The sequence below is a fragment of the Mirounga angustirostris genome, unplaced genomic scaffold, assembly GCF_029215605.1.
Source record: "Mirounga angustirostris isolate CCGP_5_RB_7025 unplaced genomic scaffold, mMirAng1.0.hap1 SCAF_11, whole genome shotgun sequence".
In the NCBI taxonomy this organism is placed as follows: domain Eukaryota; kingdom Metazoa; phylum Chordata; class Mammalia; order Carnivora; family Phocidae; genus Mirounga; species Mirounga angustirostris.
In genome coordinates this window covers 96,603,638-96,616,104 of record NW_026991719.1, presented here as the reverse complement: position 1 = coordinate 96,616,104, position 12,467 = coordinate 96,603,638, and the positions used below count along the sequence as shown (strand labels likewise).

The 12,467-nt window shown below is 43.8% G+C and overlaps 1 long non-coding RNA gene across 2 annotated transcripts in view; it reads right to left on the bottom strand.

Annotated features, from left to right (window-relative positions):
- Positions 1-12,467, bottom strand: part of LOC123837289 (uncharacterized) — a 57,408-nt gene that overhangs the window by 39,276 nt on the left and 5,665 nt on the right. For both annotated transcript variants that reach the window (XR_006789190.3, XR_010406232.1), the window contains exon 4: positions 7,189-7,260. This is a non-coding gene — a long non-coding RNA (uncharacterized LOC123837289). The remainder of the gene's footprint in view (positions 1-7,188; positions 7,261-12,467) is intronic.

Here is a 12,467-nt window from a genome sequence, read left to right as displayed (position 1 = left end):
CCCCTGTTGAATGAGAAGGCCTGTCTGGTGGCTAGGGGCTATACAAAAGCCGTGGCCTGGGCCTCATCTGTAAGCTTGCCCCTCGCTCCGCAGCTAGAATCTGGTTCTGTTGGGAGGACACGGCCAGAAAAGTCCCTACTCTCTGACCCAGAAGGCCTCTTGTGAGCATTGCCCAATGCTCTGTTATACAACATGCAAAATAAATAATCAACTTTAAAAGTCAGGCAGTCAAAGCTCTGCTCAAATAATAAGCCCTTTTACAAGCTGCTTATCACCTGCCAAAATCAGCTCCAGAGGAACACCAGGAACTCTAAATTCTATTGTTCTCATTAACTACTTGGGGGAAATGGACAAGCTTCAATGGCTTTATTGATTTTCTAAGAGACAGAGGCGTAAAGGTTTTCATCCACCAGCACCCTGCCCTTGATCTCAATAATTTAAATATGGCTCCCATGCAGTGGTCTCTGAGAGGTCTCTATTACAAGCGTGAGCTAGAAAGGGGTCCTGTCCTTTTCTTAGAAAACATACCACTCTTTACATTCCCTCTCACCCGATTGTTGGGGTGAGAAAGGGAAGAACCTAAATGCCAACCTTTTCAGAAAGTTCACTGGGAGAGAGTGTGAAAGGGCAGGACAGAGGCACCTTTAAAGCAGTCTTCGGCCTGTGAAAGTTCTCTGGCTTAACTACAAAAAGGAAAGAGGAGTTTTGCTCAAGGAAAACGTCAAAACCATGTTTGGTGCCCTTGGGTAGGCCTGACGATACATCATTGTTGACCCAGATATGGCTTCTCTGGGTTTCAAAATACAGGATGGGGACTCTTGGGAAGGGGTCTTGTTAAGGAAATCTGTAATAAAACTCATTTCTGACGGACCACAAAAGGGCTTGTCACATCTATTTAATACATTAATATCCCAGGACCCTCAACCCACAGAGGCAAAGCTCAGGATGTACCTTCTATATAAACTTTACTACCCTCCCTTTTCCCCTCACTGATCCCTCTTATAGAGTTGGTCTGTTCCTCACTAGCCTCTCTACATGCTGACTTGCTCACATTTGCTTCCCGCACTAGCCTATGGGTTTTCTGAGAGCAGGGACCAAGCTTTATTCCTCTCTGCCTCCCTACAGTCTAGCACAGTCCCCAAAACATCATGGGTGTTCATTAAATCATGTACTTAACAATAAGATTAATAGTAAGCATAGTTAACACTTGAGCATTCAGTAACTCTGTTGAACTTCTTATATTTTTTTCTCATTTTCCAGTTGAGGAAGCTGAGGCACTGATAGGTAAATAAGCTAATAAGTGGCAAAGCAATGATACAAACTAGGTGATCAGGCTCTAGAACCTTCCTTCTTAGCCACATGGAGCAGTACACAGGAATAAGTGAGATGATAAAAGGGCTATCCACATATGAAAGCACTGAACATGAACTTAATCTGATTTAGAAACCTGGTTTATTCACACAAAAACTTACTAAGCACCTAGTATTCTATGCCAAACCCACTGCTAAGAATTAGTGGTGCAAAGATAAAGGTATGGTCGTATTCCTCGAGGAGAAGAGAGACAAGTAACAAGACGATATTGAGCACTGACTACATGCTGGGCACCGTTCTAGGTACTTCACGTGTCTTAGTTTCTGTAATCTTGACAAAACCCCTACAAGGGGAGTCCTAGTCTTTTTTTTTTTAAGATTTTATTTATTTATTTGTCAGAGAGAGCGCACAAGCAGGGAGAGCGGCAGGCAGAGGGAGAGGGAAAAGCAGGTTCCTCACTGAGCAGGGAGCCCGATGCAGGACTCGGATCCCAGGACCCCGGGATCATGACCCGAGCCGAAGGCAGACTCAACCGACTGAGCCACCCAGGCGTCCCTGAGGGTAGTCCTATTCTTATTAAATCAAGATGAAGCAGATGGGAAACTGCAACCCAAGGAAGTTAAGCAACTTGTGAGAAGCACTGCTTGAACACAGGCGGCCTAGCTCCTGAGCCCATGCTCTCCGCCACCACATTCTGCTGCCTCTTCCGTGACAACCACACTCGGCTCCTCCCAGAGAGAGGAAAAGTGGTTATGGAAACTCTGAGAAGGAAAGGATTCATCTTGCCTGAGATGGGGCTCAGAGCAGGCTCCGCAGAACAGGGGACGCTGGAGCTGGGCCTTGAAGACACGAGAAGAGGAAAGAAATTCAAATACGAATGGTATATAGAGACCAGGAAAACTCGTCTGTGTTTTCGAAACCATCACAACCAAAACACAGAGCTAAGCAGCAAGCCTGGTGCCTCACCGTCTTCTGCTGCTGAGGCCCACTTCTCACCAAGGAATAAGGAAAGAATTCGTGGAACTGTGGTTTGAATGTTTATGTCAGTTTTCCTGCTTGGTTCAAACTCTACCTGGGGTTTAGCCGTCCTCACAGTATCTGTAGGAAGTTCTTTTCCTCTTCCTTCCATACAATAGATAATGTTTTGGGAAGGGGACCCCCCCCCCACGCTCATTTTAGTGTAACTGAAGCCAGATCCTCCAAGGTTGGCAAAGGAGGCTGGAATCACCATGGGGGGGCAACTTAGAACAGCTAGATCTTATGGCTGAGATCTCCAATTCTTTTTTCCACACATGGAGATACTCTCTCCTTTGCTAACCACAGAGGTTCTAAGTCCAGTTTTATTAAAGGCTGTCCAGGGGTTTCCTTAGAGTCTGTTCCACTCAAACCTGCTGACAACGTCCCTTCCCTCAACCTCTAGCTTCTCTGATGACCGGCTACTATGCCAAGAAATGCAGGTGAATAAGGACAAGTAAACTCCAACAACCAGTGCAAGCGGCAGACTTGCAATTATTCTTCCCATTCTAAATACCCCCTCAAAATATCCCCCACACTGTTCCAGGGACTGCTCCACTTTTCCACTCTTCTTTACAGCAAAACTCTCTAAGAGGTTTGTCTATATTGCCTGTGTACGATTTTTCTCCTCCCCCTTCTCTCTTGAATCCACTCCCACCAAGCTTCTGTCCACAGAGATGGCTTTTATCCAGGCCCCTAGGTTGCTGAAGTCTACCGAGAATTCTCAGCTCCTCTCTTGCTTGGCCAACCAGAAATACTTTTCACAGTTGATCATTCCTTCTTCCCCGAAGCACCTTCCTCGCTTGACTTCCATGACATCATTCTCTTCTGGTTTTCCTTCTGCCTTACTGGCCACATCCTGCCAGTCTCCTTTGCTTGTTCCTCATTGTCTTGCTAACCTTTAAATGTGGGAGTGCCCTGGGGCTGGGTCCTTGGTCTCCTTCTCTTCTCTAACTGTTCTCATTACCTTCTGGTGTCTTCTTACCATCCATCTCAGGGCTTTAAATACTATCTAGATGCCTAGGACTAAAAAATGTTCATCTCCAGCCCCAACCACTCCTATGAATGCCAGGCTCACATAGCCTACAGCTTCCTTGATATCTCCATTTAAGTGTCTAACTGGCATCTCAAATTCAACATATGCAAATTTTTTTTAACATATGCAAAATTTAACATCTGATATACCCCCAACCTTGCTCTTCCCACAATATTTTTTTTTCAACAATTTATTTACATTTTTAAAAACTCAGTTCGGGGCACCCAGGTGGCTCAGTCAGTTAAGCATCTGCCTTCAGCTCAGGTCATGATCCCAGGGGTCCTGGGATGAAGCCCCATGTTGGGCTCACTGCTCAGTGGGGAGCCTGCTTCTCCCTCTCCCTCTGCCCCTCCCCTCTGCTCATTGTCTCTCTCTCAAATAAATAAACATTTTAAAAATAAATAAATAAATATTTAAAAACCCAGTTCAGGGCGCCTGGGTGGCTCAGTCAGTTAAGCGTCTGCCTTTGCCTCAGGTCATGATCCCAGGGTCCTGGGATTGAGTCCCACGTTGGGTTCCCTGCTCAGCAGGGAGTCTGCTTCTCCCTCTCCCTCTGCCCCTCCCCCCTGCTCGTGCTCTCTCTCTCTCACTCTGCTCTCTCTCTGAAATAAATAAAATCTTTAAAAAAAACCCAGTTCATCCATTTCTCCCACCCCCATCCCTGCCTCTGGCTACCACCAATCTGTTCTCTGTATCTATGAGCTTAGTTTTTGTTTGTTGTTGTTGTTTTTTTTTTTTAAGAGTCCATATAGAAATGAGATACGGTATTTGTCTTTCTCTGTCTGTCTTATTTCACTTAGCATAATGCCCTTAAGGTCCACCCATGTTGTTGCAAATGGCAAGATTTTATTCCTTCCTATGGCTGAATAATATTATTATATACACATATATATTCCATATATGTGTATATGTATGTATATATAATATATAATATTCCACTATATATGTGTATATATGTGTGTATACATACTATATTTGTATATACACATATATACACACAAAAATTTCTTTATCCATTCATCCATCAATGGACACTTAGGTTGTTTCCATATCTTGGCTATTGTAAATAATGCTGAAATGAACATGGGGTGCATATATCTTTTCAAGTTAGTGTTTTCATTTTCTTTGGATAAATACCCCAAAGTGGACTTGCTGGTTCATCTGGTAGTTCTATTTTAATTTTTTGAGGAATCTCCATACTGTTTTCCATAATGGCTGCACCAATTTGCATTCCTGCCAACCATGTACAAGGGTTCCCTTCTCACCACATCCTCGCCAATACTTGTTATTTCTTGTCTTTTTAATACTGGCCATTCTGATAGGTATGGGGTGATAGCTCATTGTGGTTCCGATTTGCATTTCCCTGATGAGTAATGATGTTGAGCATCTTTTCATGTACCTGTTGGGCATCTGGTATGTCTTCTTTGGAAAAATGTCTATTCAGATCTATAGGCAATTTTTAATCAGATTGGTTTGTGTTACTAAGTTGTATGAGTTCTTTATATATTTTGGATATTAGCCCCTTATCAGATATGTGATTTGTAAATATTTTGTCCCATTCAGTAGACTGTCTTTTACTTTTGTTAATGGTTTCCTTTGCTGTGCAGAAGCTTTTCAGTATGATGTAGTCCGGCTTATTTATTTTTGCTTTCGTTGTTTTTGTTTTTGGTGCCAGATTCAAAAAACTCATCACCGAGACCTACGACAAGGAGCTTACCACCTGTGTTTTCTTCTAGGAGTTTTATGGTCTCAGGTCTCACATTCAAGTCTTTAATCCATTTTGAGTTCATTTTTGTGTATGATGTTAAGATAGTGGTCCAGTTTCATACTTTCGCATGTGGCTGTCCAGTTTTTCCAGAACCATTAATTGAAGAGATATCCTTTTCCCATTGTATATTCTTGCCCCCTTTGCCATATATTAATTGACCGTATAGGCGTGGGTTTATTTTTGGGCTCTTGATCCTATTCCATTGATCTATATGTCTGTTTTTATGCCAATTCCATGCTGTTTTAATTACTATAGCTTTGGAATATAGTAATATAGAAATCAAGGGGCATGATGCCTCCGGCTTTGTTCTTCCCTCTCAAGATTGCTTTGGCTATGTGGGGGTTTCTGTAGTTCCATACAAATTTTAGGATTATTCGTTCTATTTCTTTGAAAAATGCTATTGGAATTTTTTTTTTAAAGATTTTATTTATTTATTTGAGAGAGAGAATGAGAGAAACAGAGAGCACATGAGAGGGGGGAGGGTCAGAGGGAGAAGCAGGCTCCCTGCCGAGCAGGGAGCCTGATGTGGGACTCGATCCTGGGACTCCAGGATCATGACCTGAGCCGAAGGCAGTCGCTTAACCAACTGAGCCACCCAGGCGCCCGCTATTGGAATTTTGATAAGGATTGTGTTGAATCTATAGATTGCTTTGAGTAGTACAGACATTTTAACAATATTGATTCTCCCAATACATGAGCATGGAATATCTTCCCATTTATTTGTGTCTTCTATTTCCTTCAAAATGTAGCTGCTGATATACTTCCAACCTTGTTCTTCCCACAGTCCTTACCAATGCAACTCCATCCTTCCAGTTGCTCAGAACAAAAACCTTGGCAACATCCTGAACAGAAATGCTGTGTTACACAACTCCAGAGGGCACCAGCCACATTTTAGTCAATGCTACTGGTGTTATGCAACATGGTGACCCTGTTTCCCTTCATTCCTCTTTCTCCAACATCCTACATCTGATCTGTTAGCAAATTCACTTGGCTCTACCTTCAAAATGTATCTCAAAATCCAACAACTTCTCCCCAGTTCTACTGCTATCAGCCCGGCCCAAGCTTGTCCCCTTATAACTTTTTATCCAAAACAACAACAACAACAACTAGAGCAATCCTTCTAAAATATGTCAAATCACATCACTCCTCTACTCAAAATTCCCCAATCCTTCCCCTCTCACTCCAAGAAAAAGTCAAGATTCTTACAATGGCCTATAAAGCCTTGAATTGTTTTTTTCTCTTTGGTATTTATCTCTATGTAGCCTATGTATTTTATGTGTTTGTCTCATTGATTATCTGTTGCCCACATATGAATATAAGCTTCGTGAGTCAGGAACTTGGTGTGTTTTGTTCACAGCTGAAGCCTCAGTATCTACAATAATACCTGACACAAAGTACACACTCAATATATATTTGTAGATGAAGTAAATGAAGCAGGTTACAAAGGGGGAAGTCTTCACACATGGGCCAGAATCATACCAAAACACATATAACAAGTGAAATGCTATTTGAGTAGCCAGCTAGTGCTGGGACCAAGTCAAATCCCAGGAGATGTTCAGTTCCAATCTCCTACTGTTCGTTTTTCCATTGCTTTGATATTTTACCTGATGCAGTCTCCTTTCTTTCGCCTCCTAAAGAAATGCACCTATATAAAGTAAGGAGCTCCCCCTGGTGGAGGCAACTCCAACGAAGCAATGGAAAAGAAAATCCTAGAGCAACAGGCTTTTAAGTTATAAAGGAGACCACGGGGACAAAGGAAGTGACTCCAACATTTCACAGAAAAAGTCCTCTATAGAAACAAGGGGAACCAATGATTAGATTCAAAGTACATTGGGGGGGGGGACTTATCAACTTATTTTGCTGTTGAACCTTTTTTGCAGCTGAAAATGAAAAAAAAAATTCACTGCAAGCTGAACAACGTAAGTACCTACTCCCAAGGAATTTTTAATCTGGTAGAGGATGTAAGTCATGCATACAAATAAGTACAAAGCAACAAGTATGGCTGTGAATGAGTGAATGCGGACCAAATCAGAGGAATAAACTAAGAGCTATAACTTACCCAGGAAAGAGGATAGCTTTGGGTGAGTAAATCCAGGAAGACAACTTGGAGGGGGTGGTTCTGGAGTTGAGCCTTGAAAGACAGATAAAATTTTAGTAAGAGAGTATTCCCGGTAAAGGCCTAAGTGTAGGGAAGGGCACAGCTGGTGGAAACCCAAGCAGGCCAACAGGGCCCTGCAAATGTCACAATCTGGCTGACAACACAATTCAAACCCCTCCTTGAAAAAAGCAGAGATAGATTCTCAAGAGAAAAGTCCTTGGCAGAGGTAAACACAGGAAGGAACCAAAGAAATCCCTTTTCTTTGTTTTCCCTTGGATGAGAGGAACACTACTAAAAACTATGGGGGGAAACAAAGATAAAATACGAACTCCATGATAAATTATCCAGCTTACATACTAGAGGATTCTGAATCCACAATATTGAGGTGCGCCTGGGTGGCTCAGTAGGTTAAGCGTCTGCCTTGGGCTCAGATCATGATCTCAGGGTGGCTCAGGTCATTTCTTTTTTCTTTCTTTTTTTTTTTAAAGATTTTATTTATTTATTTGAGACAGAATGAGAGAGAGAGAGCGCACAGGAGAGGGGGAGGGTCAGAGGGAGAAGCAGGCTCCCCGCCGAGCAGAGAGCCCGATGCGAGACTCGATCCAGGGACTCCAGGATCATGACCTGAGCTGAAGGCAGTCGCTTAACCAACTGAGCCACCCAGGCGCCCTGGCTCAGGTCATTTCATTTTCAACTTTTCATTTGAAACATTATAGACCGACCCCCCAAAAAGTTGCAAAACTAGTACGAAGAGCCCTTCACCCAGATTTCCCAAATATTACCATCTTATATAACCACAGTACATTATAAATCAAGAAATTAATGTTCATACAATGAACTATAATCGATAGACTATATTTTCATTTGCCCCACCAATGTCCTTTTTTCTGGTCAGGGATCACAGATGTTTTCTTAGACTCCTTTAACCTGGAACGGTTCCTCGGTCTTTTTTGGTCTTTCATTACCATGATACTTTTGAAAAACACTAGCTGGTTTCAATTTGGGGTTTATCAGATGGTTTATCATAACTCAATTTAGGTGATGTGTTTTGGCAAGAACACTCCAGATATGACGGTGTGTCCTTCTTGGTGCATCCTGTAAAAAGGCACGTGGCATTGGTTTATTTCATGACGAGGGATGTTAAACTTCGATCACTTGGTTAAGGCCGTGTCTGTCAGGTTTCTCCCCAGTGGCGTAACTATTCTGCCTTTGTAATAAACAAGCTTTTTTGGGGGAGATACTTTAAGACTATATAAACACACTGTTTCTCATCATACTTCTGCCCATTCATTTTACTATCCATTGATGGTTCTGGCCTGAAATAGTTATTACTGTTGTGCTGGCCAAATAAGTTTCTAGTCCCATTATTCTTTCTGTAGCTTATTAATTGGAATGCTATTATAAACAAGTGCTTTTCCTTCTCCCTCATTTATTTATTTATTCAGTTATTTCTTTATATTTGCATGGACTCATGGGTTCTTATTTTAGCCTCTGGGTTATGATCCATGACTACCATTAATTATCTTGTTGCTTGTCACAGATTTCACCATTAGAAACCCTTCGAAGTGACTCCTGCATCCTCCTGGCACATCCCCATTATTCCATGGACACTGTCTTACTTTCTGGCAGAGGAAGACATTCCTGACTCATTTTCTAGGCTCCCTGTCCCAGCCCGGGAATCAGCCATTTCTCCGAGATTCTGGTTCCTTTTATTTGGAGAATGGTATTTTGAAACCAAGATCTTGAGTGCGAGGTGTGCTCACTGGTATTGGGGTGTCGCTGCTTCCAGGACTTCTCAGCAGACAGAGCTAGGAAATATATGCATACCTACAAACCACTCTATTTCCGTACCTATCTCTGGGGGGGGGGGTGCGTGTGCGCATATAAAGTGATGCATGACGCATTCATACTGATAACCTCTGATCACCACCAGTCTTCCGTCTTTTCTTTTGTGTAACTCCTCCCAACAGAGTAAAAGCTGGCTCTTGTTATTCACAATATTTTATATGCTCAAGACTAGAATCTACGTAAAGTAGGTTCAGAATTGCCAACCCGTATCCCAGTGGAAAACAAACCCACTATCTAGAGAACAGGATTTGTGTTTGGTTTGGGGGGGGTTGGCGGTTGGTCTTTAGCCTTAGAACAGTGGTTCTTTTTTTTTTTTTTTTAAAGATTTTATTTATTTATTTGACACACAGAAAGCACAAGTAGGCAGAGAGGCAGGCAGAGAGAGAGGCAGAAGCAGGCTCTCCACTGAGCAGGGAGCCCGATGCGGGACTCGATCCCAGGACTCCAGGATCATGACCTGAGCCGAAGGCAGTCGCTTAACCAACTGAGCCACCCAGGCGCCCAGAACAGTGGTTCTTGAAGTGTTCTCCCTAAATCAGCAGCATCAGCTTCATCTGGGAACTTGTTAGAGATGCAAGTGCTCGAGCCCCACCCTCGACCTACTGAATTAGAAATGCTGGAGGGGGAGGCCATCACGCAGAAGTCCCCGAGCTCCCTAGGGGACTCTGATGCATACTGAAGTTTGAGAACCACTACTGTGGAGTACATAGTCAAAATACTCTTTTCTGGGGGCACCTGGGTGGCTCAGTCATTAAGCATCTGCCTTCAGCTCAGGTCATGATCTCAGGGTCCTGGGATCGAACCCCGCATCGGGCTCCCTGCTCCGCGGGGAGCCTGCTTCTCCCTCTCCCACTCCCCCTGCTTGTGTTCCTGCCCTCGCTGTGTCTCTCTCTGTCAAATAAATAAATAAAATCTTTTAAAAAATACTCTTTTCCAAAGTTAGTGCATTAGTCTGCTCGGGCCGACAAAACTAAATACCACAGATGGGTTGACTTAAACAGTAGAAATGTATTTCTCCCATCTTAGGGATGTGAGAAGTTCTTCAGGCCAGAAGTCCAAGATTAAAGTGCCAGCAAGGCAGGGGCACCTGGGTGGCTCAGTCGGTGAAGTATCTGTCTTCAGCTCAGGTCGTGATCCCGGGGTCCTGGGCTCGAGCTCCATGTGGCGTTCCCTGCTCAGCGGGGAGCCTGCTTCTCCTTCTCCCTCTGCCCCTCCCCCCAACTCATGTTCTCTCTCGCTCACTCTGCTCTCTCTCTCTCGCAAATAAATTAAAAATCTTTAAAAAAAAGTAAATTCAGAAAAGTTCTCATCCCTTCTACCTCATTCGCAGTCCTTTCAACCCTGTTCCCATCCACCCCTGTAAATTACTAATCCCATTAGTTTTTGGTTTCTCTTTCCACACAAGGAGCATTGGTTTTCCGTGGCTCCTGTAACAAATTACCACAAATTTAGTGGCTCAAAATGCCACGAATGTAAGATATTACAGTTTTGAAGGTCAGGAGTCCAAACTGAGATTCATAAGGCTAAATGTCCAGGCGTCGGCAGGGCTATGTTCTTTCTGGGGGCTTTAAGGAAGAAGCTGCTTCCCTGTCTCTCCAGCTTCTACATGCGGCCTGCACTCCTGGGCTACGGCCCTTCTTCTATCGTCAAATCGCTCTGACTGGGAGCCCTGCTTCCACAAGCACATCTCCTCCCTCTGACTCTGCCCCTTCTGCCTTCCTCTTACAAGGACCCTTGTCATCCGCTTGGACCCACCAGGGCAATCTCCTCAGATTTCCATCCCTAATCACATATGCAAAGTCCCTTCTGTCATATAAAGCCACATAGTCACAGTTCTGGGGATTAGTGTGTGAACATCTCTGGGGGAGAGGGGGCGTCATTCTCCCACACAGATATTTTTTAAGTTTTTAAAAACACAGAGTGACAGATCTTAGTATTCTCCTTCTTACAATCATTAAACAGCTTCCCTCTCTTCCTAGAAGGAGCCCAACCGCTTCACCCTGCCAGCCTCCTTCGCCTCCTTCCATGTCCTTGACTTTGCCAAATCCTTGATGGCTTTCAGCCTTTGCACGTACTCTTCCTCTGCCTCGAATATTCTTTCCCCAGCTCCTCTCATGGTTGGCTCATTCTTCCAGTCTCATCTCAAATGTCACCTCTTTAGAGAAGCTATCCCTGATTACCAGACAGGTAACAGCCCATCTCAATGACTGCAATTTAGCCTATTTATTTTCTTTATCATTGATCATGGTCTGTAATATATTATGTATCAGTTTGTTTATGGACCCATCTTTCTCACTAGAATGTAATCTCCGTGAGGGTGGAGACCGTGTATATTCCTGTACATCCCTAATACCTAGCATAGTCTTGATACCGTGTGTATTCCTGTCTATCCCTAATATCTAGACACTCAGTAAGTGTTGACAGGATAGATGAATGCTGCTTCAGTCTGGGCGGCCAACGGAGGATGAATGTGTTGCGGATTGAAATAGAGTAAACAGAAGAATCCCTGTGACTGTAGGTACTGCTGATGCAGACTTTCACAATCCCCAGTACAGCCTGAACAGTTTCCTATATGTCATTCATTCCTTCATTCATCCACAAGTATTCGCTGAGTAGCTAATATACACACATTTAATCCACACAACAATACCATAAGGGAGCTCCTATTACTATTATCCCCCTTTTACCGACAAGAAGACTGAGGTTCAGAGAAGTAGCGTGGCCAAGGACACGCAGCTAGGAAGCTACTACATGCTAGTATATGTTAGGCTTAACGCTAGGCTCAGGGGCTATACCAGGGAACGAGGGAACATGGTCGTTGCCCTCTCTGGTGGACAGTCCGAGGATGAATCCATGCTTACAGGGTGCTGTGCTAAGTGTTAGGATAGGGCTCTGCTAAGGGGGCCATGGGAGCACTGGCCTGGGACAGTGAAATCAGGGTGAGGAGTGAGAGGAGGCTTCTGGGAAGAGGAGGCGCTTGAACTGAATTTGAAGCCTAAGTAGATCTTAGCTAGAGGAATGGAAGACCAACTAGCCAGCTACTGATCAGGCTCACGGGCTATCATTTGCCTTGATGAAGTTTCTGGTTTTCTATGGTCTGGCCTTCACGGCCACTTTGCAGGGTGAGAAATCCAATACTGTGAGTAACCGAGAGTTATCTGACATTGGGAATACTGGCACATGCTAATAACGCTCAGGAGAGAATGAAGTTTATCAATCAGAGTTCGTTCACTAAACTGGGAAGTGGCCATTCTCTCCAAAGGCGTGCCTCCTGGGGCAGTTTCCTGGGGAGCCGAGACCCGGGGTCCCCACGCTTTCTCTTTTTTTTTTTTTTAAAGATTTTATTTATTTATTTGAGAGAGAGAGAATGAGAGACAGCCTGAGAGGGAGGA